Below are 24891 nucleotides of genomic sequence, written 5' to 3'. Positions count from 1 at the left end.
TACGATGTTTTTATTAAGTGGTACATAAATAAAGTAAAAGTAAAGTGAAGTAAAACTAAGAATAGGCTCTTCATGAATGATCCATATGCTGAAATCTAGTCTCATAAATATTTGTCAAAAAAATTTGAATAATGAAGACATTTGAAAAATGAATGATCCACTCCAAAACAACTAAATTTACAAAAATGTTCACTGCAATTCAAATGACTAATTCTAGTAAAGAGTAATGTCCCTTCCTTCTCTGTCTTGTGTAGATCTGAATTTGATGGAAGAATTTACTTTACATCCAGAGCCTTTAATTTCTACAGCAAATTATATTTTATATTATGTTTCTCTCTTCCAGTCAAAACTAGTCTTCTTGTCACTGAAACCTCCCAATGTGCATCAAATTCACAGTTACTACACATGGGTTTTCATATTGCTGAGTTCAAAAACTCATCCAGTTCTCAATTATGCCACTTACAATTTTTTTAGCAATATTTTGCTAATTACTTTCAGGCTAATTAATACTGTGGATTGGCCTCTCTCTGTGTGCCCTGGAGCCATTTGTTATGCTATTTTAGTACAGAGAGTGTTTTGCTACACATTTGGTTCCCTACCTGGCACCATGACGGATGCTGGGAGAAAGGCTCAAGCCTCTGGTGTTTCCCTGCAGGGTCTGAATCCCTGCTGCAAACTTTAGGCTGCAGACCAGTTTGAATTTAGAAAAACATGCTGAATCATCGGCAGGTTTGGTGCAGCTTGCTTCTGTCACACAGTAAGGGACTGTTTTTGTTGAATCTTGAAAGAAAAACTTTTCTGTTCCCAGTGGCTTGCGACAGGATACTGAGAGCTCATGTCAGGACACTCATTTTTCAACACTTTCAAACTGTAAATTATATCTGAAAATACAGAATGCAATTAAAGTGAATATTGCAGAGTCTCTTGCTGCTGCAAGTCACTATTTCTGGCAATTGTCATCATTTGTGACATAAGAAACAGCATGGGAGCCCAGTGTCAGAGGTTGCATATCAGCTTCTATCCTGTCAGAAGAAATTTAATATTTAAACGTGCATTCAGAATACTGATACTGGAATAACGGTAGTGCAATGCAATGAAGAATTGAGCCCTTAATATTTAATCTAGTATTGAACATTTAAATACAAAGCCTCTTCTTCTCACAGGATCGGAACAGATAGTCTCTAGCTCTGGAATATTATGTAGTTGGGATTTCAGATGTCACTCATATCATTTTTTTGTTGTTCACTAATCTGAGTATTAGACTCAGCAGACATCAGAAATCACCTCAAACTAGGTTCCTGAGCAAGACACCAGTGATGACAAAGCAATGCAATCCTCCTGTCACACTCACCACAGCAGGGACACTATGATCTGGCATAATGCGGCACACTTACCAGGGTGGTTTTGGCTAAGGGAGGCACAGGACCAGCAGGAGACAGACAGTAGTTGTTGGGTACCCCTGGGAGTCTCTCATGGGCTGCCCACCTGGAATCCTTTGGGTCAGCCTGGCACCGACAGGGCAGTCTTCCCGTGCAAGTGTTCAACTCATTTCTGCACACATTCACTTGTACTGTTCCTCCACTTATCAATTAGAAAGGCCCTTCCTTTTGAAATGCAGTAAGTAGCAGAGATGACACCTGGTGTAGTCTGGTGTAAAGAAGGATTGTGCAAACCCCAACACAAACTCAGGTCCTAGACATAAACTTCCATTTAACAGTTCCAGGAGCAAACATCAAATGTAGATGGTACGTGCTCCCTCTCTCTTTGCTTGTCATAACTTTCTAAGTGTCATGAAGGAACTGTCTCATTTAGTATGGCCTCTCCTCTGGAGCACATTCCTTTCATCGGTCCACAAGAGCTTGGGTATGGCAGCCAGCAAAGCAAAGGCCACTCCTCCGCTTTCACTCTTTTCTAATATTTTGTGTGTTGTTTCAAATAATTTCTTTGTTGCTATGTATCTGGGCACAGCAATGTAATCTGCTTTCACTCATTGATAACAGCTTCTGAAACTTTCCCAGTGCCTGCATGTTTCTGGTTTTAGTCACCTGTTAGAGAATCAAAACCAAAACCCTATAATAGTAAATAATATATTTCATGTTTGTAATTGCATATTTCCTCTAATTTTTAGCAAACTTTATTCTTTAATGTGAGAAATATACAGTAAAAAAATCAAATTGCAATCTACAGACATCTGAGATGATGACATACATAGCATTAAGTTCTGCACTGCCTGTGACAGTTTTAAATGGTACACATCAATAGATGTAGCTCTCACTGCCAGTACACAGTAAAACTGGTTTAAATCCAATAGATAACAATTTTAATTTTATCAGAATCCAGTGATGATAACATGAGTCCATGTTATATTCCATAACTTAAAAAAGAAAAAAGGGAAAAGGGGAAAGAGGGAACAGTATTTGCTGTTTACCATGGTATAGGTCAACAGAACTAAAATGCCCAACAATAAAAATATCTCCTCTACCACATTTCTAGCACAATAATCCTATTAGGCTACTTGGACCTAATCAGGATAGTCTCCAAAAGTTGTAAATGGAGGACAAGGTTCAGAAAATACTTGCACTGAGTCTAGGACAATGTGCCCTGTTTAAGACATAACATACTTTCACTGCTCCCTTACCACCTGTATTTGCTCACCATACCTGAAGCAGTGTAGGCCCCAAGGAGTTGCTCTCTCCTCACAGCTCTATTATGTTTAGAGGAGAAGGTACTACAAGCTAATGAAATTCCATATGGATTGACTTTAACAAGTATTAAAAACTTCATTTTACTTTCTTTCCCATTTCTTTAGAGATACAGTCAAATTTCAGGTGCAACTGCTGGATTCCTAAGTCTTTTTCATTTTAGTGTACCCTTGAAAGAAAGTGGCAGCGAGATGTTAAGATTAATTTTGTGGGCAGATATACTATAGTAAGACATTTTGTGGGTTACAGTAAGCCAACAATACCAAAACTATGAAGATTAATGCAGGGACCTAACAGCTATTTGTCCAAGCCCTTTTGTGACATATAAAACAGTTTTATAAACTGGGTTCTTAAAAAGGAAATGGGAATTGTTGCAACAGAGGAAAATAATCTAGTAGCATCTTGGTTCAATTTCTGCCTCAAATTTCACATTTAATTGCCTGTTAACTCCAAAGGGAAATCTTAATTCTAAAGAATAATATGCATTACCTCATTCACACTCACACGTGTTTATTCTAAGAATACTCATTCATGATGAGCTTTCTATTTCTTCCTTCTGTTTTTCAGAGTTAGGAATTCACCAAACAACACTGAATGTACCTATTGATGCAAAACTGGTAACAGCTTCATATGATGCTGCTATAAATGTACTTTTATCCCCAGAGTAAAGACAAAAAGGAAGACAAGTTGCATCGCATTTGTTACAGTGTGCAAATTTTCAGCAAACAGCAGAAAATTTGACAAGCTACCTCAGGTGAACTCCTCTATGATAACTACCCGTGTATGTGTTTTCCCTGTTGAAACTCGAGTGATTTGAGGTTGCTTACCTGGAACTAATTAAATATCCTGCTACTATTTGAAATGATCTTTCATCCTTCACAGTAATGCTTCTGTTCATCTCAAAAACATGGACAAAATGCCATTAAAATAAGTCATCTTTTGTGGTTATGATACAGTGCATGCAGGAAACTGTTTAGATTTATCTTAGTTAGGTGGCTGGGGACAGAAGGCTTAAACAATTATAAAAAACAGCCCAGAAAATTTAAAGACAAAAATATTGAAACACTAGTCTCAAATGAAATCACTGTGCCATAAGCTTCTATCTTGTCACTTGTCTAGTGAGTGTTTTAAAATGTGCACAGTTCAGAGCATTCATTTGAAAAGCTAAAGGATATAATGTCATTACATCAGACTAAAAGAACTTAAGAAAAAACTTTTCTGCTCCCTAAAACCCAAATCTAATACAACATGAGGTTATATTAGATCCTGAATCCTCTTGGATTGAGGTAAACGGCACACATGTACATCATGCAGGTTCTTCAAAACTAGAAGTTATTTGCTAAGTTGTGCCATTGGTTTTACCCTCTATTGCTGCTAAGTGTTGAGTTAATTCACTAAGACAAACCAACAAATTTTAGCACTAGCCAAATGAAGGGTCTTCAGTAAGCTTTGCCTTTAATGTTTAGACTCTGAACTGCTGAAAAGAAACCTGCCCTGACTTCAGCAAGAAGTGTAGTGACTCAAAGCAGTAGTGGTGCTGAACTGGAACAGAGTGCAGTTATAGTACAGCAATGTTTTTCACATCCTAGTGGAAAGGTCTGTTCTATGAGAAACAGCAAGAACCAAAAGAAAAGTCTTGGAACACAAGATAGAAGTGATGGCAGAGGACTCTTTCTCTGTTTGTGCGTGAAAAAGCTGTTTTGAGATGTAAGCCACATTTTAGAAGCTTCACTTTTCTCCCTTTCCAGCACAGAAAAAGTAAGACCATTAGATTAAGATATACCATGTCCAGGAAAACAACCAGAAAATAAGGGTATGTTTGGTGAAAATATAATTCTAAACTTTCATAAAATAAACCATAAGGTAGGGCTTTGTTTTTTAGAAAAGAATCAAGAGAATACCATGAAAATGAGTTCTTTAGTTTCCGTACTCCTATTTCCAATTATTGCTAGCAGTTTGGAAAACAAAATCCTTTATAATTAAACTGTAGCTACTACTTAAAGAAATAGGATGTCTTCATGACAGCAGAGGCTCTTTCTGAAAGACTTGCAACACTCATAAACAGCTCTTTGATTGTTTTACTCTGTTTCTTTGATTGTTTTACTCTGTTGTTCACCATTATTCAATTGCAGAAATAGTCACAGTCTGCTTAAATCACAGGATATTGACTCATCATGAATATCTCCATGTTCTTTTTTCAGCTAAATACAACAAGATGTCAATATGATGTTTAAATCAAGACAGAAATAAGTCCAGTCAATTGTAGCCAAGAGAAAAGTTATTTTAAAATATTTGGTGATCTGAAAATCAAATTTTGTGGGTTTGTATTTTTTTTAGACATTTGAGGCAATTTGTTCTCATTAAAGTTAATGGATATTTTCATGCTGAGAGCCAAACTGCAACTATTTTATAATTAATATACAGAAGATGGGTCTAACTGTGGTTGCAGAGGTAAGCTTAATTCTCGTATTTTGTAATTTATGAGTGAGTGGTTTGAAAGCAAAGAATTTTAGAATTGTTTTTTTACTGTAATATTTGTATGTTTGAATTTTGGTTGTGTATAGAATGTTGCTAAAGCTTCCTGGACTGCTGAAAGCTAGATCCTCCTTAGTAACAATGTCAATATAGCCTAAGCTTGTAAACACAGCAAATAACAAACGTTGAGGGGAATGCAGACAGATTTCCCAGTTCCAGAAGAGTCCCAAAATATTTCAAAAAGCCAAAATAAACAAATGGATGCAATGAACAAAAAAAAAAAAAAGAAAGAAAGAAAAAATGAAATCAATTCTAACCACTTATTTCCAGGTCTTAGCTTAATAAATAGTAAAAATGTTTGCTGATGAATACAGAAAGGTACTGTCATACTGTCAGACACAACAGAACAGAAGAAACAGTATTTGGGAGTGTCCATATGTATTTCCTGCCTTGCATTTTCTTGCTTTTGCACTGCTAAGTTCAGAATTTCACTTAGCAGTGCAAGGAAAATATTCTGATGTCCTACAATATTTCAACAAAATCTCATTTTCTTCCTTTCTCCCCACCACATTACTATCCAGGCACCTCAGTCCACATAACAACCAAATTCAAAACATCTACAGAAGCAAGTAATCTGGTTCTGTACTAAATTATGGTGCTCACTCAACCATTTTCCATCTGGACTAAATTAGGGCGTGCATGTTATTAAAGCTCATAAAAGCTCTCTTATCCCTCCTTGAACTCCTGTTCTTTTACACTATAGCCAAGACTGTACTACTTGGTTCTCCACTAGGGTAAATGGTACTGTGATAAAACCAATTTCATCTTCCTCTGAAGAAAAAAAATCATGATATGTGTCATTCGTGGATGAGAAACTCCCACAGCAGAGTGACCGGCCTCCATCTGCTTGGAAGTAGAGAGCCGTCTGTTATCTCCTACGTGTTCAAAACAATCCCGTCTCCACCTCAGTGTCCAACAGACACGTCAAAATGAGTAGTCCAAAAATTTGGCTTTCAGCTACCATCAGAGACATATCCCACATTTGGGAGACAGGATACATGTAAATGTGTGCTTGTGCACACGTGTATGCCGACATATATGCACACAGGCATGTGCAAGCACAAAGACAGGAACAAATGCACAGGCTTGGTACAAAGTTGTGCTGTTCCACAACCACCTTGCTCTGTATTTTCCAGTCAGTGGCTATTCTCAGGAATTCTTTAACAAAGGTTATCCTGCACAAGTCCTATAAGATTGTATTTAACCTCTGAATTGAGAAGGGAATTTCCAGTGAGCACTGAGTCCAGAAGATGGAAAACTCTATTACATATAGGTGAAAGTGCTCTATACAAAGAGCCACATATGTGCAGGTTCACTACAAAATACTCTGCTATAAATATTACTTTCAAAACAAACTTTCATATAGTTTTAAATCATGCCATGGTCATATGAACTCATATTGTCCTTAAAGAGTGCTAGTAAGTAATCTTTTTTCACAGCATTTTTTTCCCAGCAGTTTGTGATAATAAAATATGAGTGATTCAAGCCCTAACAGTTACAGGCACCAATGGCTTAATTATTTAACAGTTCCTGGACTGCTGATATTTCCAGCCTGTGGACTTAGTTACAAGCGCAGACCTAGGGAGTTGTGTTACTGAAAACAGATTATTAAATAATGAAATACAGGCTTTGAAAAGCCTCTGAGATGTTTACCTTTAGGAATAAGACCAGCATTAAGAGATTTCTAATAAAATATTGAATGAATTAAGGGACTTCCTTTTTCTGTATGCAGAGGTTACATTTAAATCCCTTCACTGCATAGCAGCCTTAGGCAACACAACCTGACTTGACGTTCTGTTGCCTTGAAAAGCATGAAGGTTTTCTACATGAAAGGCAGGCAGGACTCTTCCTTCTACTCTTCGCTTGTTCTCTAGGCTCCCTAGCTGAGTAGGGCTGTAGTGATTGAACTGAAAACCCTAGAAAGATTTTTCATGACTTTCACTGGATTTTAAGTGTATGTGCGTTTATTTTCTGGCATTGGAGCCGTAGCAAAACTAACTTTTATTTGTGAAGCTCATAACAGAAGCAGCCTTAAGCCATGTCAAGCCACACAAGAGCAAAAGGTCCTGGCCACCAGTGAGCATAAAAGAAGACTAAAGGCCCGTGGGGTCATTTACATAGACAGACAACATTGATGAAAGTCAAGACAAACAGGTTGCTACTCTGAGTTTCCAAAAACACCCTTTGAGAACTGTACAGAAAAATAATAACAAGTATTTTCCAAATATGCTCCTATAATTTTCTCCATTCTAAATGTTATTTTTCAAAAACATTTTAATGGTAAGAAACACTAAAACCTAGGCTTTAGAAAACTTTGACTGAGACCAGACTCTGTGACCCATTAGCAGTATGCAAAGGTCACTTTCATCATTCCATATCCAATACCAGTGTCCTAGGTATATATCTTTTAGCATCATAGCTTCAACTAAACATCACATCCTCTGCCTGAACCACTCTCTCATCAAATACTGGCAGCCAGCTCCTGTCACTGCACCTTTTCCTGACACACAAGAAAATATTTGGCTGGTATAGCTGTGTGATAAGGCATAAAAGGGTGTGTGTACACTCCCAGGTGCAGGCTGCCAAACACCAGCTCTGCCCTCCCCGGCTCCCCCCAGACTCCTGAAGAGTGAACTAAGTTTGGCTGGGAAGCCGGGTAACTGCCTGAGTGATAACGACTGTGATAGCAATGGGTGACACCACTGGAATCTTCTGTGGTACTGACACAAAACACTGTGTCTCGTGATAATGACAGCTACGGTAGTATCTGCAAAAACGTTAAGTATAAAGGGTTTAGGTATCTGCAGATAGGTATGATGCTTTTCCTTCTCTTCACAAGTCTCCTGTTTGAGAGAATTTGTTCTCACTGTGAAGGGCTGCAAAGGGGTCTGTGACCTCTCCAGAAGGACTTCACCACCAAGGTTACATGAAGCATCTTTTCACCTTTTCCCATACCATCAGATCCTACACCTCAACGTGGGCTCATTGCTGACCTCAGACAAACCACATCTCTGTTCCAGCACTTCACCAACCAAAAGCTGGAGAGCTGATGTTTGGGCCTGAAAGGAGGAGTATAGCCTTCCTCCTGCCTATTCTTCTGCAAGGACGGTGTGAAAAGGCCTGTCCCACTTCCAGGGGAGGATGAGAGACATGGAAAAAGCAGGTAAACAGCAAATGAAACTGACTCCTCTAGGGTACGTCACTTACACTGCCCAGTCTTATAATTCACAAGAATTAAAATAAATAAATAAATAAATAAATAAACACATAAAAATGCACATTCTGGTGTGGAACATTACCAAGTTCTTTGTGCTATTATTTGTTTGCCATACTGGTTTTAAGCCAGCATTTAGAGAACCAATAGAGTGTTCATTGATCCTCAAAACACACAGACTTCAGCAGAAGAAAGCAGTTGTCATTTTCCTGAGAACTCTTAATGGAATGCATAAATTGTTCACAATAATTTACTGTTCTCTTAAGCCATCTCACAGAGAGCAGAAAGCATAGTAAAGGATGACTGTCCATCAAAGCCAAAAAAAGGCTGCTTAGCCTAACTGCGTTAACAGTTTCATGTCAGGCAACCTGTAAAGAAAAACTCCTTGCTCTCAGGCCTGGCAGTTACATCCTACACAAAGGAAGTAGATAGATATTTTACTCCTAGATATTTTACTTGGCTAGCTATAAGACATTCTTATTCTGCAGCACTGTTTGTTCTTTTTATTCTAGGGTATAGACTGGCCTGACCCCTGCAGTTTTGATTTAAGGGCCGATGCAGCAGATTCCACAGTAAGGATTCAAGTATGGGATTTTAATCTGGCCCTACTCTCCCGTGCAGACAAAAATATAGGACATCTGAATCATTTCTGGCTGGGACCGTAAAGAGTTTAAACACAGCTTAAAACAGTTTTACATACCAAAACAGTGTTTAATACCTCTGTCCTTTGTGGTGATTCCATCTATTGTTGCCCAGACATTCTTAGAATCTGCCTACAGGCTGCAACTCCCCTTATTCCTGACTTGGCCAAACTGAATTTGTCACTGACCAAATAGTAACTTAGAATGGCTTTCTCAAAAGAAAGCATTACTTGTTCTTTCCCTTAAAGGTCTATAGCACATACAGAAAAAGTTACAGCAAAGAGCTCCATGCTTATGTTTCCCCTTAACTGCACCTCAATCTTGCCTAGCATCTAAAGGATAATTCCCCTCATCCTAGCTGATCCTCATCTGTGATAGGGGATCATATAAAAAGGACTGGATGCTTCATTGTGATTAAAAAGATAAGTAGGAAAAGGTCAAGGGAATTGCTTCATTAGATGATGTCTCTGTCTCAAACTAACAATGGAAAGCCAAGAAGACAGTAAGAAAAAAAAATCAGAACCACTAGGGTCTAGATATACATCCAAGAAAACTTTGAAATCCAAGACTTGTCAGACGAGTCAGCTTTCATTTCTATGGACATCTTGGTCACTGGTCTTTTTCTGAATCCTTAATCTTCTTTTGTTTTCCCTGTAAGAAGTCATTCCCAATACTTGTTCCTGGTGTCAGAACATACAGTTGCTATTCCCATGACATACTCACTGTCAGAGTTTGTCTCCATACTCGTCACCTCAGATGGGATGTAGATTGTTTGGCATGGGATGTGTGACTTACACTAGGGTCATTAATTCTTGATATATCTGCAAAGCTCTTGATCTTAGTCTTAGTCTTTTAAGCAAACTTTTTTAAAGAAAGGGGAAAAGCAGGCTGCAACGTTAATTTTTTTTTTTTGACTGCCAACAACAAAGGAACTAACAAGCAAGACTCTGTCCCACCTCTACATGCCTGTGCAAATGAAGCAGAGAGCAGAGAAATATTCCCTAACTCTGTTTCCAAGAGCTGCAAACATTACGGGTAGAGAGCGTAAGGCAATTTCAGATCCAGTGTAGTTTTTTATTCAACAGTTTTCAAAGAAGATGTTGTCTTTTCTGAATCTTAGACAATGGTAAGATGTCTACATGCTATTTCTCTGGAAAAGCAGCAACATCACAGATAACTCTATGGGATTATTTGTGCAATTAGTTTTTTAGATATATTCTTTGGTGCACTGTACAGCCAGTCTCCAAAGAAGGGCAGACAGACATACATAGGCTGATTTCCCTTGCAGCTTACTACGGACAGGCCTCGAAGTACAAATTTTCCTGAAACACTGTTTAAACTAAAAAAACTAAATGCAACTATTAACCCTTCATAACTGTAAACACAGGTAAAAGAATATCCTCATGACCAACCTAATATAACTGTAATTGTGCATGATTTCTGAGGATCTAGTCCACTAGTTTCCAGAAGCTCACAGGAAACACCTCACATATAAACACACAGCAGTCACTGTCACCAGAGCAGCATAATTTCATCTAGCACAGGTGGATGCAGAATGCAGTGGGCCACCAAAGAACAATTTCAAACATACCTTTCACTCTCCCTGCACATCAAATCACCCATGATAGGCTCCATAATGCAATTATCAGAGAGAAATCCCCACAGCAAAGCATAACAAAAATCTTACCAGAACTCATGACCTGTCCATTCATATGCTGTACCTGAAAAAAGAGCTTTGATTTAGAAAATAATAGAGCTTTTCTGAAGCCCTAGATCATTGTTAGTAATTATTTACTTGTTTACTTATATGGCCATTTCAATTGCTCACACACAAGACTTTTCTTGGTCAGCTTTTTTCACCTAAGGGCATGATTTCCCTCTTTTCCCTTCTATGCAACTACGATGTCTTAAATACCAGTATGCCTTCTGGAATGAATTTAAAATACAAGAGGCACCATGCCATACTTCACAGCATTTATCTCCAAGAACTGCATTAGCAGGAAGTGACCTGCAAGCATAATTAACAGATGGCTTCCTTTTTTATTTTCTTTAATAATCTGGGCAGGCAGTGTTCATATGTCAGAATCACAGTTATGTACAGTGAACGTTCAAACAACGGTCCAGTGCATCCAGATAGGTCTAATAGCTGGGCTAAGACATTCTAATACTTTGAAGTATTTATTTCAGACTATAATTGACTGGTTGGTGGAAATTTTTGTCAAATTCTGAGCTGAGTCTTTATTAATATGGATTAAATTTGTCTAGTGCAGACAAGTGGTAACATGACAGATCTTTTGATTTCCAAGGAAGACTGTCTTGCCTCTTCTAGGGACTGTGCAGTATGGCTCCACCTAGATTTCTAAGAAGCACTGAGCTCCACAGAGCTTGGAAACATGCTATCTAATGCATGTGGTTTAAACACAGAATTACAGAACAGTTGAGGTTGGAAGGTACGTCTGAGATTGTCTTGTCCAACCTCCATGATCTAGCAGGGTCACCGAAAGCACATTGCCCAGAACAGTGTCCAGACAGCTTTTGAAGATCTCCAAGGATGGAGAACACAGCCTCTCTGGGCAACCTCTGCCAGTGCTCAGTCACACTCAAAGGAGAAAAAAAAAAAAGTGTTTCCTGATGTTTGGACAGAACTGGATGCGAGGGGAAACCTAGTTACTAAGGATGAGGAAAAGGCTGAGGTGCTTAATGCCGCCTTTGCCTCAGTCTTTAGCGGCAATACCGGTTGTTCTCTGGATACCCAGTGCCCTGAGCTGGTGGAAGGGGATGGGGAGCAGGATGTGGCCTTCGCTATCCATGAGGAAATGGTTGGCGACCTGCTACGGAGCTTGGATGTGCGCAAGTCGATGGGGCCGGATGGGATGCACCCGACGGTACTGAAAGAACTGGCGGAGGAGCTGGCCGAGCCGCTTTCCATCATTTATCGGCAGTCCTGGCTATCGGGGGAGGTCCCAGTTGACTGGAGGCTAGCCAATGTGACGCCCATCTATAAGAAGGGCCACAGGGCAGACCCGGGGAACTATAGGCCTGTCAGTTTGACCTCAGTGCCAGGAAAGCTCATGGAGCAGATTATCTTGAGGGTCATCACGCGGCACTTGCAGGGCAAGCAGGCGATCAGGCCCAGTCAGCAGGGGTTTATGAAAGGCAGGTCCTGCTTGACGAACCTGATCTCCTTCTATGACAAAGTGACGCGCTTGGTGGATGAGGGAAAGGCTGTGGATGTGGTTTACCTTGACCTCAGTAAGGATTTTGACACCGTTCCCCACAACATTCTCCTCAAGAAACTGGCTGCTCGGGGCTTGGACTGGCGTACGCTTCGCTGGGTTAGAAACTGGCTGGATGGCCGGGCCCAGAGAGTTGTGGTGAATGGAGTCAAATCTGGTTGGAGGCCGGTCACTAGTGGAGTCCCCCAGGGCTCGGTACTAGGGCCGGTCCTCTTTAATATCTTTATTGATGATCTGGATGAGGGCGTCCAGTGCACCCTCAGTAAGTTTGCAGATGACACCAAGCTAAGTGCGTGTGTCGATCTGCTCGAGGGCAGGAAGGCTCTGCAGGAGGATCTGGATAGGCTGGAGCGATGGGCTGAGGTCAACTGTATGAAGTTCAACAAGGCCAAGTGCCGGGTCCTGCACCTGGGGCGCAACAACCCCAAGCAGCGCTACAGGCTGGGAGATGAGTGGCTGGAAAGCTGCCTGGCCAAGAAGGACCTGGGAGTATTGGTTGATAGTCGGCTGAATATGAGCCAGCAGTGTGCCCAGGTGGCCAAGAAGGCCAACAACATCCTGGCCTGTATAAGAAGCAGTGTGGCCAGCAGGTCTAGGGAAGTGATTGTGCCCCTGTACTTGGCTCTGGTGAGGCCGCACCTTGAGTACTGTGTTCAGTTTTGGGCCCCTCGCTACAGGAAGGACATGGACGTGCTCGAGCGAGTCCAGAGAAGGGCGACCAAGCTGGTGAGGGGTCTGGAGAACAAGTCTTACGAGGAGCGGCTGAGGGAGCTGGGCTTGTTCAGCCTGGAGAAGAGGAGGCTCAGGGGCGACCTTATCGCTCTCTACAGTTACCTGAAAGGAGGCTGTAGAGAGGTGGGGGTTGGTCTGTTCTCCCACGTGCCTGGTGACAGGACGAGGGGGAATGGGCGAAAGTTGCGACAGGGGAGTTTTAGGTTGGATGTTAGGAAGTACTTCTTTACCGAAAGGGTTATTAAGCATTGGAACGGGCTGCCCAGGGAGGTGGTGGAGTCACCATCCCTGGAGGTCTTTAAAAGACGTTTAGATGTAGAGCTTAGCGATATGGTTTAGTGGAGTACTTAGTGTTAGGTCGGAGGTTGGACTCGATGATCTTGAGGTCTCTTCCAACCTAGAAATCTGTGATACTGTGATACTGTGATACTGTGATACTGTGATACTGTGATACTGTGAACTTCCTGTGTTTCAGTTTGTGCCCATTGCTTTTTTGTCCTGCCACTGGACACCACTGAAAATAGACTGTCTCTGTTGTTTTTGCCTCTTTCCCTTTACATATTTGTACACATTGATGGAGAGCCTTCTCTTTTTCCAGACGAACAGTCCCAGCTCTCTCAGCCTTTCCTCATATGAGAGATGTTCCCATCCCTCTGTCATCCTGGTGGCCCTTCACTGGACTCTCCAGTATGTCCATGTTTCTGTCATACCAGGGAGCCCAGAAGTGGACCCAGCACTCCAGGTGTGGCCTGACCAATGCTGAGTTGATGGAAAGCATCACCTCCCTCGACCTGCTGGCAACATTCATCCTAACGTAGTCCATCAAATAAATACACATTATATACCAAATAAATCAGACAGAAGAAATATAGGACATAACTTTCACGGCAAAATTTGTGTAGTTTTCCTCTTTTTAACACAAGCCTGGGCTTCAGTTTCACATACAGCCTCTGAAGCCTACATTGTTTACAGCTGATGCCAGATGCAGAGCCAGACTGTGACAGGTGGATACCAAGAACAATCCAACCGAAGTCCACTCAGGGACCAAGCAGTTGCACAAATGGAGGGGATGCTTTTTCCTTTGCAGCATTAGGGAGGAATCGTCCCCTCCAGCATCCCCAAAGAGAAAAAGATGGTAGCATTGTGGGAAAGGATAAGAGTATCCAGGAAGTTAATATTCTACACTCCCTGAAGTGGGGTAGCTCTGGGCAGCTTTCTACTATGCAGAGAGTTCTTTCCTACTTAAGGTGAAATTTCCCCTTGAGCTACCCAGGGGCTGAGATAGCACTGCACTGGCCTGAATCCAGACTCTAAATAATATGCCTTAGTCTACATCTTAAAACTTTATTAAAGATAGCCTTTAAAGATAAATTAAACTTGACTCACCTTGAAATGTCCCCTTTCTGATTTCCCAATCATTTCCATAACATTATCACCTTAAAAGAGATAAAAAGATACCACGTTATTTAAAAAGCAGATACAAAACAATGAGCTTACATCTTTCAAATAAATGAGAGATTTTTCTTCTGTCTAGCTGATTTTTAAACTGTCCTTCTTTTTAAGTAATACAGGCCTTTCATTTTGTTCATTTTCTATTAATATTTTAAAGAAGTCTTAAATAAAATAACAGTAGGTTTCTTAGTAGACATCTGTTCCATAAGTAACCCTTGCTTCCTGCTATTTATTGTGTTTGCTTAGCTAGAATAATTGCTCTCAGACTTTCATGGGCCATTACGGTTTTCTGCTCCCAAGACCTCCCCTTGGCCTGACTTATAAAGAGCAAGAAATTGGCTCCTACACTTGCTGACATGTGGCTGGTCAAATCTATAGAGAAGTCATGTAGCGGTGAAGAGCACATTAATCAAAGATGATAGGAAAATACAACTGTCCTGCATTACAAGGACAGCTGAACAATTCACCCTGAGTTTTAAGCAGACTGGGTTCTCCTGCTTTTATCAGACAATAAACAGACTTCATTATAAATATAAATGCAAATGACCAGGGTCTACTTTCAAAACACAACTTTAAATCTGGTGAGATTGTGTTCAAGTCAAAGCAACCAACCTGGTATATTGGCATGAAAGCCAACTGAGAAACAATCTGTAAGCACTGAACAAGACTTCTGACAATGAATGCAAACAGAAATGTATCTATACATGATTCTACAGAAAGAGCTGCACATGAATATCTCCCTTCTTTCTTTCAACCCTATTCCTGTTTCCTCCAGGCATGAAGAAATCTTCATGTTCCTAGCCTTAGAGACACCATTTAATATCATAGCTAAAATAGTGGTAAAAGCTACAAAGAAGTTTCCATGGTGCATTTGGGACTAAACTACAGCACTGATTTTAGTCCATGAATCAGACGTTTCTGTTTCCATTTGGTCCAAATGTCCCGATCCCAAAGGCTATTACTTCTGCAGTTCTAGTTAAACTATATAGCATTGAACAAAGTCCAAGCAATGCAAAATACCAGAGAAACATTAAGTACTAGAGAATAAAACTTTAAATGATTACATGAATTCACTGAAGTGCTTCTACAATAAACCTTTGCAACTCCTGTTTGAGAAAAAAAGAAGCTGGGGAGAGAAGGAAGTGGCAAGTTGTTTCTTTGTTTGCTGTACCCACACTATTAAAAATTTCACAGTCTATACTCTCTCTTTTCTCTGCAGAAGGGAAATTGACATCTGCCCACAGAAAGCAAGCTCTGTCTGCATGACCATCTCTCCCTGAAGGTTCTCTCAGAACGGATGGCAGTGTGGGATCAGCTGGAAGCCATCACAGAAATTCACCGAACCAGATCACCTCTGCGTCTTTTCCTTACCTTTCTTAGCAGATTTTCCCCCTTTGGGGGGTTCTGCGCCATCAGGGATACACAACACTTTATTTGTGTGAGATCCTCAGCCTAGATTGCTGGCAGTGTTTAGCTACTTTGCTCCTTTGTTTCTCTGACTGAGAATGCGAGTCTTTAATTAGTAGAAAGATAGGTTTAGATGGTAGTCAATTGACAGAGGGACACATAGTATGTGCACATGCTATATTCATATACTAATATAAAGCAATAGAAATATTCAAAATGCCTCTCAAAAGCTACAAAAATGATAGAATAAAATTTATTTTCTAACCATTTAGCATTGTTGTTTGTTGATTTTCTACTATATACAGGTTTTAAATGCAACTACATTTGTAATTTGTTACTGTGCATGAGTAATGTTATAAACCTGTATGAACTTTATTCCCAGACGGATGGACTTTAATCCTAAAATCCTGCCAAGAAAAACATTTCACATTCACTGCAGTGAGTGAGAGCTCCACAAATGTAGAAGGAAGTCATTTACCAGATGTTACTATTTGTCTTTCTAGTCTGTCTTTGACTTTTGCTTATTTTCTCTTGACCTTGTAGGCTTCTCCCATACACACTTGGTGCAGAAAAACAAATGTGAAACTTTTGAAAGCCAGTTGTTATCCAGCTAAAAAGTTTCTTGAGACCTAATACTTATACCTTTCTAGTTTGTCAACAGAGCTACTCATACTGTTTGACCACCATATCATGTTTCTGAATTTTCTGAAACAATGCCATGTGCCATCACAGCTGGTAATGAACAAATAAACCAATAAAATCCCAGCTAAGAAATGCAGCTAAATTACCTCATTCAGAATCGCAGAAAAGGAAGATTAGATGATTGGTGTATACCTATGACAATATAGCCTTGCTGTCTTTAATGAAAAAGTCTGGAACAACAGTATCAGTTATTCAACAACTGAATTGAATGTAGGTATTCCCATTTCAGATTTTTAAAACCACCTTCTCATTTCTTGTCCTAAATAAACAGGACACTGCTGGTGGTCATAAAGCTACACGGCATTTGAAACGTATATGGTCACTTACTGATACATTTGTTCACATACACATAAATGTTCAGCACAAATTCCTGCTGTGTTAGCTAAACCTGGGGGTTATGTGTGGATCACTGTTTCTAGATCTGTTTCACTGAATTAAGAGCCATGCTATGGCTCGTCACAGATGTAACTAGCACAAACCACCACTGAAGCTATTCAACTTCAAGAACCACTGAAAAGTTTCCAAAAAAATAAAAATTAGTGTCCAGCGTAATGGTCTGAAATCATCTGTCATGAACAGGGGAAGAAAATACAAAATAAACAAGTTGTGAAAAGCATTTTCTTCTACACCATTAGTTCAGGTTTGCCTGGGCTCTGCTTTTGCCAGCTGAACTTCAGCAGCTCCATGAAAAACATGGGGACATCTTGTTGTTTAAGCTGTGTGTGCAGAAGTGGGATTTAGTCATGTACTGCTGGTGGTTTTTTGTTGGATTTTTTTTCCCATTATTGCACCACTTTCTTTTCTCCCAAATGCCTGCCATAAATGTTTTATAACATGGGAGAAGAGAACTGAAACACAAAGCAGAAAACATCTGGAGCCCCAGCTCTGTATGTACAAGAGTATTAAAAAGACTTCCATGATTGCTGTGCACAACGGGCAAATGGTCCACAGTTGTGCTTGTGAGATGGATGGGAGGAAATCTAACAGCAGGTTTCTTGTTGCTAGTTGAAAGCAGAGCAATAGCCCTCAGGGAGAAACTCTGCCACACTCAAATTGATTTGAGATGTAGTCTCAGTCCCTTGCTTTTGGTCAATCCTAGCAAAAAGGTGGAAATGAAAATATGGCAAAAAAATGAGCCTGAGATTGCAATCAGCCCAGGCAACAAACAGGACGCAGCTGTACTAAAGGAACAGCCTAATTCAGCAAAAATGCTTTGACCAGGACTGTAACCGTGGGACCAGTCACTGAACAAAGCAGCAGAGACAGAGATTCACATGTATTGCATCCAAGAATGACAGACCACCATCAGAAGTGAAAACATCCTAGCTGGGACTAATAGAGAGTCAGCTGCAGCCAGTAATCATGTCAGGGGAAATTTAAATCTGTAGGTATTTGAGGCTCAGTACAACCACAATAAACATGATGTGTTTTATTTCTAGTAGAGGATTCAGAATGGTCCTTCACACTAGTTGAGGCTTTGTTTCTACTCAAACAGTTGTGTCCGTTTTTATCTCAGTGTAACATGTATAACTGTGATACTCCTCAGAAGTTATGGAAAAGATCCAAGGCATTTCAGTCTAGAACGGCATGGCATAAAGAATTAAATGCAATATTCCTTAGGAAGATAGTGAAAATGAGATTAGCACTAGTAATTCAGGTAAGATGAAGAACAGAGAAGTGACAATGGTAAAGGCAAATAGTTCAGCTTCAATTCAATTGGCTATGTGAATCAACTACTCCTGGGTATGATTTTGTCTTTCACTGAAGCTCTTGCACCACTGTTACCTCACTCCAGAAATATTCTGTTAGGGCCAACACGTGTTTTGAAACAATTGCAATATTTTAATCATTTCAGTCTGAATAGTCATTTCATATTAAATAAAAATACTTTAAAACCTTGAAGGGAAGAATTTAAAATGTATCACAGAGCCAAATAACAGCTAGAGTTCATATTTTAAAAACCCTTAAAATAAATGCACTCTTTTCCTTAGTAATGAATAACTTTGCTTAGGTTTTGTACAAATATTGATATATTCTTGTTTTCACAGAAATTTATTGCAAGTCAAAGAACAATAACCAGAAAAACACATGGAAATGACTCAGATAATTGCAGTTGCTTGAAATATGGCTAGGAAAATCAGCACACATGCACATACATAATTTTAACTTCAAAAGTCTCTTTTCTTTGAGGCATACCCTATTATTCAGAAACAGATAATACATGTAAATTTTGCAACAGTATAGAGTTTTAAGTAGATCAGAGACATAAACACTAACAGAGGAAAAAAAAAAGTAAAATGACTAGTTATCATTTGACTCCCAGAAACGACAAACAAACAAACAAAAGCCAAACAAACTCACTGATAAAACAGAACTGAACTGTGTATTTTTTCCTGCAGTATCCTGGGAATGTATTTTAGAAATGTGCAGATGAGTAACTTGGATGTATATGTCACATGGATAGAAGTGTTAGCAAAATAATCATTGGTTACTTTTCCTGTTGAACCTTCTCTTATTTTGTGCTTGCACAGCATGTGTACAACAAGCTGTTAATTGATAAGTCTCTTGGGGGAAAAAAAGGCAAGAGACCCTTATGTCAGAAAAAGAGGAAAGTTGTTTGTAGAGTGACTGACAAATAAGGGTTCTACTTAGCAGCTTGGAAAATCAACTTAGAAAACTCAGCATTCAAGAACTGCTTTTTTATGGTCTTAGTTTGTTTCTGAAATATTTTGATAGATGTAGATGCAGAAAAGGGCACAGCCGGGAAGGAAAGAAAAAGGTAGTTTTGTACAAGCAAAACTTCTCTAAGGGAGAATGTATTTGGAGGCAGTTTTGCTCTTTCTGTTCTCTTTCCAAAGCCATCAGAAATGTGAAGCCTACTTTTCCACTCAGGACTTTTAAAAGAGTAGATGAGTTAAATATCAAATAGAGATGAACATTTAAAAATATGTGATATCAAAAGTAGTATATAGTGATAGCTAAAAACAAATGGCCCTTTCTTTTTAGTTTCACACCAGCTGTTACCTGTTAATATATTGGTTTCCAAGTTCTCCAAGAATATTCTCCCAGTTTTTCAGTCTTCTATAATCAACAGCAATAGCAATCATCATCAACATTCATAATAACAATATCAGCAATACCTAATCAGTGTTATTTAACATAGTTGCCGTTACCTTCTCTTAACTAAGCTTTTGCAAATATTTGGTGTGTACAGAAATAATCTGTGATGGCTAAATCCTGAAAATGAAGTTGCTAAATCTATTCAGCATCTCTGAGTTTGGATGTTTAGCAGAACGTTCCCAAACTACCTGACAGGACACCCCGACTGCCTTTCAGGACACACAGCTACGCTTGAACAATATGCTCTTGAATGAATTCAGTAGTTGGAGTAGGTGCCACTACCCTTTCTCCATTGTGTTTTCCTTATACATAATTAAGTATAAAAACATAAAAAACATACATTTTGCAAAACCTGAAATTTGCTTGATGAGGGTTGTCCTACCTCACCATTAATTTCAGTAGCTGAAAGTCAGTTTTAGGGTGCCTTTTCTGCTCTTGCTCTAATCTAAAAGCTCTATAACTGCAGTGGAAGTATGGAGGTGAGATTGAGTTCTTGTTGGATAATATTTTAAGCAAACAAAAATACCTCGGTGTCTTGTAAAAAAAAAAAAAATTGTACAACAGACAAAGAACAAACAACAGAAACACGAAGTGTGAAGTCCTTGTTGTTTCTGCCATACAGACAGCGTCTTGTTTTCCTTTGTTGAGTTCACTGCTGTTTTTGTGTCATTGTTGTTCAGGGAATTATAGTCATATACTGACAAGTATCACAGTTCACACATCAAGTCCTGCCAAGAGACAGGAAGGAGGAGGGGAAGACAGTCTTCTTATAAAAGAAAAAAAAAAAAAAGGCAAGGGAAAATTTGATACACTCATGGAAAAACACTGAGAACCTCAGCAGTCCTGTTAACTCATTTGCTTTAAAGACAACAATGATTTTTTAAAAGAGACTACAAGAAACAAGTGAAAACACTAAGAATGGTGCTGGAGTAAGTGGTAGCACATGGAGTAAATGTTCTGCAGACCTTTCTGAAACAAATATCTTTTGCAGGTGAATGAGGGAGACTTTCTTAATGTCCCAGGTAACTTTCCACGTCTTTGTTCTGGCCAGATCGTGGGCATAAGAGCACAGTTATGATCTACAAAAGTGGTTAGGAAGAAATCTGTAAATTCATATGCCTGGTTTTTATATATATATATATATATATATATTTACAATTTAATGCGAGCAGAAAACGCTCCTGCTCAGACTCGGAGCTGTGCACATTCTTTTACCTACAAAGTCTTTGCTATTAAGTGCTGCCCAATAATCGGAGTGAATCAGAGATTGAGCATAGACCTAGGAGAGCTGGATACTGGTGTTTTTGGAGAGAAACCAGCTTCAGGCTCTTTGGGGAGCAACATCACAAATTAAGCATGGTGTGAATGTAGACATTTTTGTTTCAAAAACAGAACAACATAAAACCAACCTGGCACACATTTAAATGATTCCAAACAACTAGAGGTTGCTGTCAAAACAGAAGTGAATCCTAACTGAACAGGTGCTTTACCAGGGACTCTCCTAGGCTGTATATAACCATGTGGCCAGTGTGCTTTAAAGTTTGCTGTGCAGTCCTGTTCCTGCATCGCAGTAGGAACTGGTCCTGGGTGTATCGCAGAGCCCCCAGCATCCACACCAGAATTATACTAACTAGTGTGCGGGAAGAAATGGTGCATGCCCTGGGGTAAGGATGTGGCCACAACCTGCATACAGATGAGGAACACCTCTTTTCTGTGCTCCACAGCATACACAGAATCATAAAGCCATTACTTGATGCTGTACTATTAATCTATCAATCCTATTGCTAATCAGGGTGGATATATAAAATCATTTTTAAGCTTGCTGACCATAGGAGGATTGGTAAAGAGGACAGTTTGCTGATTCTGAGTTCTCAGGACTGCTTGGTAATTTTGGTACCAGAAAGCAGCATGTGTTTGTTTGTTTGTCTGTTTTGTTGTTCTTGTTCTTTTGAAGTCCTTTATGTCTTAAAGTCCTTAAGTCTTTTTATGTTGTCATAAACCTAAGAAAAAAATAAGCATAAATATACAAAATAAAATGTTTTCTGGGAAAACTGTGATGCTGGTTAAGACTACAAAGTTTTAGTGGATAATAAGCTAGCCACAAAGTGCCTGGTAAATGGTGGGACCAAAAAAGGCAAATTCAATCAGTGGATATGTAAGTAAATATAGAGCATCAACAGGCAACTGTTATAGCCCGGTATTTGGCAGAGGTATCATGCTAACAGAATAGTATGTCCAGTTCTGATGTCTGCACTCTAAGGGTCCTAATAACATGAAGACAGCTTTGAAAAGGGGAAAAGGAACAAATTATGATCAGAAGAACAAACACGACTTCTAGGAGTGCAACCTCAGCCTAAACAAAACCAGCTAAAGGGGCGACTTAGTCCATCCTCTGAGTACTGGCCAGGAAATAGAAATATAATAGAAAGTATTTCAAACTCATAAAGCTATAAGGAGATACTAGGACTAGGACTCCAACCTAGACAATTTCAAGCCAGAAATAAAGCATGTGTTGTTTGATTGGTTGTGTCTTAAACACTGGAGATAGAAACATGTCAGAATAACTTTCCTTTTTTTTCTTTTTTTCTTTTTTTTCTTTTTTTTTAATCAGATACAGATGGTTTTCTAAAAGATATATTCTTTTTCAACATGGAATTATTTTCCATTAACCTGAAGCACCCAGCAATGTGAAATGTACCAGAACACAACCAAACTCCTTATGAACACCAGAACCAAGGAGGAGTCCTGGATCCTGGGGAAATTTTTCCTTCTGAAAAATGATTGCTGTCTTTTAGCAGATGTGCCCAGGCCTCAGTATTGGCAGCCAGACTCCATTTCTGCATCAAGGGAGGAAAACAGTAAACAGCAAATCGCTTGCCTTTTCCCACTGATTTCCGAAGTATGTCAAGGAACGGCACCACTGAGTATTTTCACGAGGTATAGATAGCTATGTGAACAATAATGTAGTTGCAAGGCCCAGATTTTGACAGTGTTTAAATGAAAAAAAATGTAAAGGATGCTTCTGAAAATTGTCATAACAGGTGATCATGCCTTTCTGGATAGCCCAGCAGATAAAAAACTGACTGTATGGTACTGCTACTGTTGTTTTATTGCCAAGAGGGTTTCCTGCCAAAATTTCCCCATTATTTCAAAAAATTAGGGGAATTTAATGGGCAAGATTAGATTTAGATCCAGATGACAGGCCAAAGTGAGTTGGGAATGATGTGGAAGCAAAACAATGTGAATGGTATTTGGGGGAACTGTGTTACAGGAAAAGTCCATTCCACCTTCCAGGGCATCTCTGCCCAATGCAAAATGCTCCTGTCATCTCTTCCTTTTTTTCTTCTTCACTTACCAAAGATAAAGCGCTTATTGTTTTAAAATAAAATGCTTCAGTGACAAGTTTCAAAGTTGTATGTCCATAAATTCATTTTTATGCTGTTTAAGAGAGGGACATGCTTGAATTCTGCCTTGAGATTGAGGCTTCTGATATCCAACCTGAATGGCAACAACATCCTATAAACACAAGTACACTAATGCTCATGCCAAGGTTCTTACCCACCTTGCTTTGCATTGTACTGTCGTAGAAAGTATATTTTGGAGAGAAGGGGAAAAAAAACTTAGTTGCATCAAAAACATGCTGATAGATCAGAGGCACAGACAGCTTTAATAATAAAAAAGCCATCAAAGATTAAACAAGTGATAATAATCTACTGAACACAACAGTTTTGCATTTGCTACAGTCACTTTAGAAAATTATCTTCTCCAGGCTTAACTACAAACATATGCACAGTAAAGGATAACAGGACCGATCTTATCTTTTCTTTTGCAATTATAAAATGAGGTTTAGTTAAAGGGAGATTAAGGGAAGGGTTGAAAGAAAAAATGAGGAAAGAAAGAGACAGCAAGGGCAGAAAGAATATCTAGAAGGATGGCTGGCAGGTAGATGGCATGCTCTCAACAGCTGCCATTGTGAAAGCCAGCCAGAAAGAGAGCTGGAGCATGGCCAGAGCAAGATGCTGTCAAAGAATAGGGACGCTGATGTGGCAGACCCGAACCTGAAGAAGTTACATGAGCTTGCAGAACGGTGCATGGAGGGCTGCCTCTGAATGAGCAAAGGGTTTTTAGTCTTCTGGAGCAATGAAGACCAGATTACTGAAGGGTCACTGAAGCAATCCATTAGAGCTGTAAGTTTTACTGATTTGGGCACCAAATCATGATTTGCAAGCTCGTGCTGACCACTTAAAAGGAAGTGGACTTGAGAAAGACTGACTTTATCTTTTAATAACTGTCTTATAGAAAAAGATGGCTAATTTTTAGTAGTAACTTCCAGGATTTTCTGGATTTTCTGACAACTATATTTTCTCACAAAACATTCCTCCACTTTTTCTTTTCAAAGCAGCTCTAATTACAACAACAGTGAGGAAAAAAATAGCTGAACATGATTTGTCCTAGGGTTATGTAAGATAATAATGAAATATGAAGTCTCCACCTGCAGGTTTATTTGCAACAGATGTTCCCTTAACTTAAATTTAAAATTAAATATTTTGATGGCTTGCAAATGAATACAGCACGTAATAGTTAAAATGTTGCTTTTCCTCCTGGGCGTTTGGCCAACCCTTAAGAAAGTTGTCATGGGTTCCCAGTAAAGCACAGAGCATCTCCTGAGAATAGAGGTCTATCCATCATGAGCTCATATGAATTTTATGTTCCAGTTCTCAGAAAAGCATTTTGCTTTTCTTGCACACTATCAACTTATTTACTACATCAGAGCAAAATCTCATTGTTTTATTTACTACAAATTACAGTCTTGGGTGTAAAAGAAACAGCTTGTTTCAACTGAAAATTGGATTAAAGTACATATCTTAAGTAGAAGAAGAAAGAAAGAGAAAATGAAGAAAGAAGAAACAACAAAGAAATAAAGAAAAATATCATGTACTGATGTCCATATAGTAAACAGAAGCCATCAATGGCTTACCATTAGCATCTGCTTTTCAAAGTTGACAACCTCACTACACTTGCTATCCACATCTACCTTTCATCTAAAACAGATTCCAAATGAATGTCTCTACATACACGCCATTGATCAGTTTTGCTTTCAATTGTTTGCTTTTTCCCTCAGAAGAAACACAAAATCATTTGAACTACCT

Source organism: Anser brachyrhynchus, assembly GCF_964034855.1.
Source record: "Anser brachyrhynchus genome assembly, chromosome: 4".
Lineage (NCBI taxonomy): Eukaryota > Metazoa > Chordata > Aves > Anseriformes > Anatidae > Anser > Anser brachyrhynchus.
The sequence above is the reverse complement of the archived record's forward strand: the minus strand, read 5'-3'. Positions refer to the sequence as shown.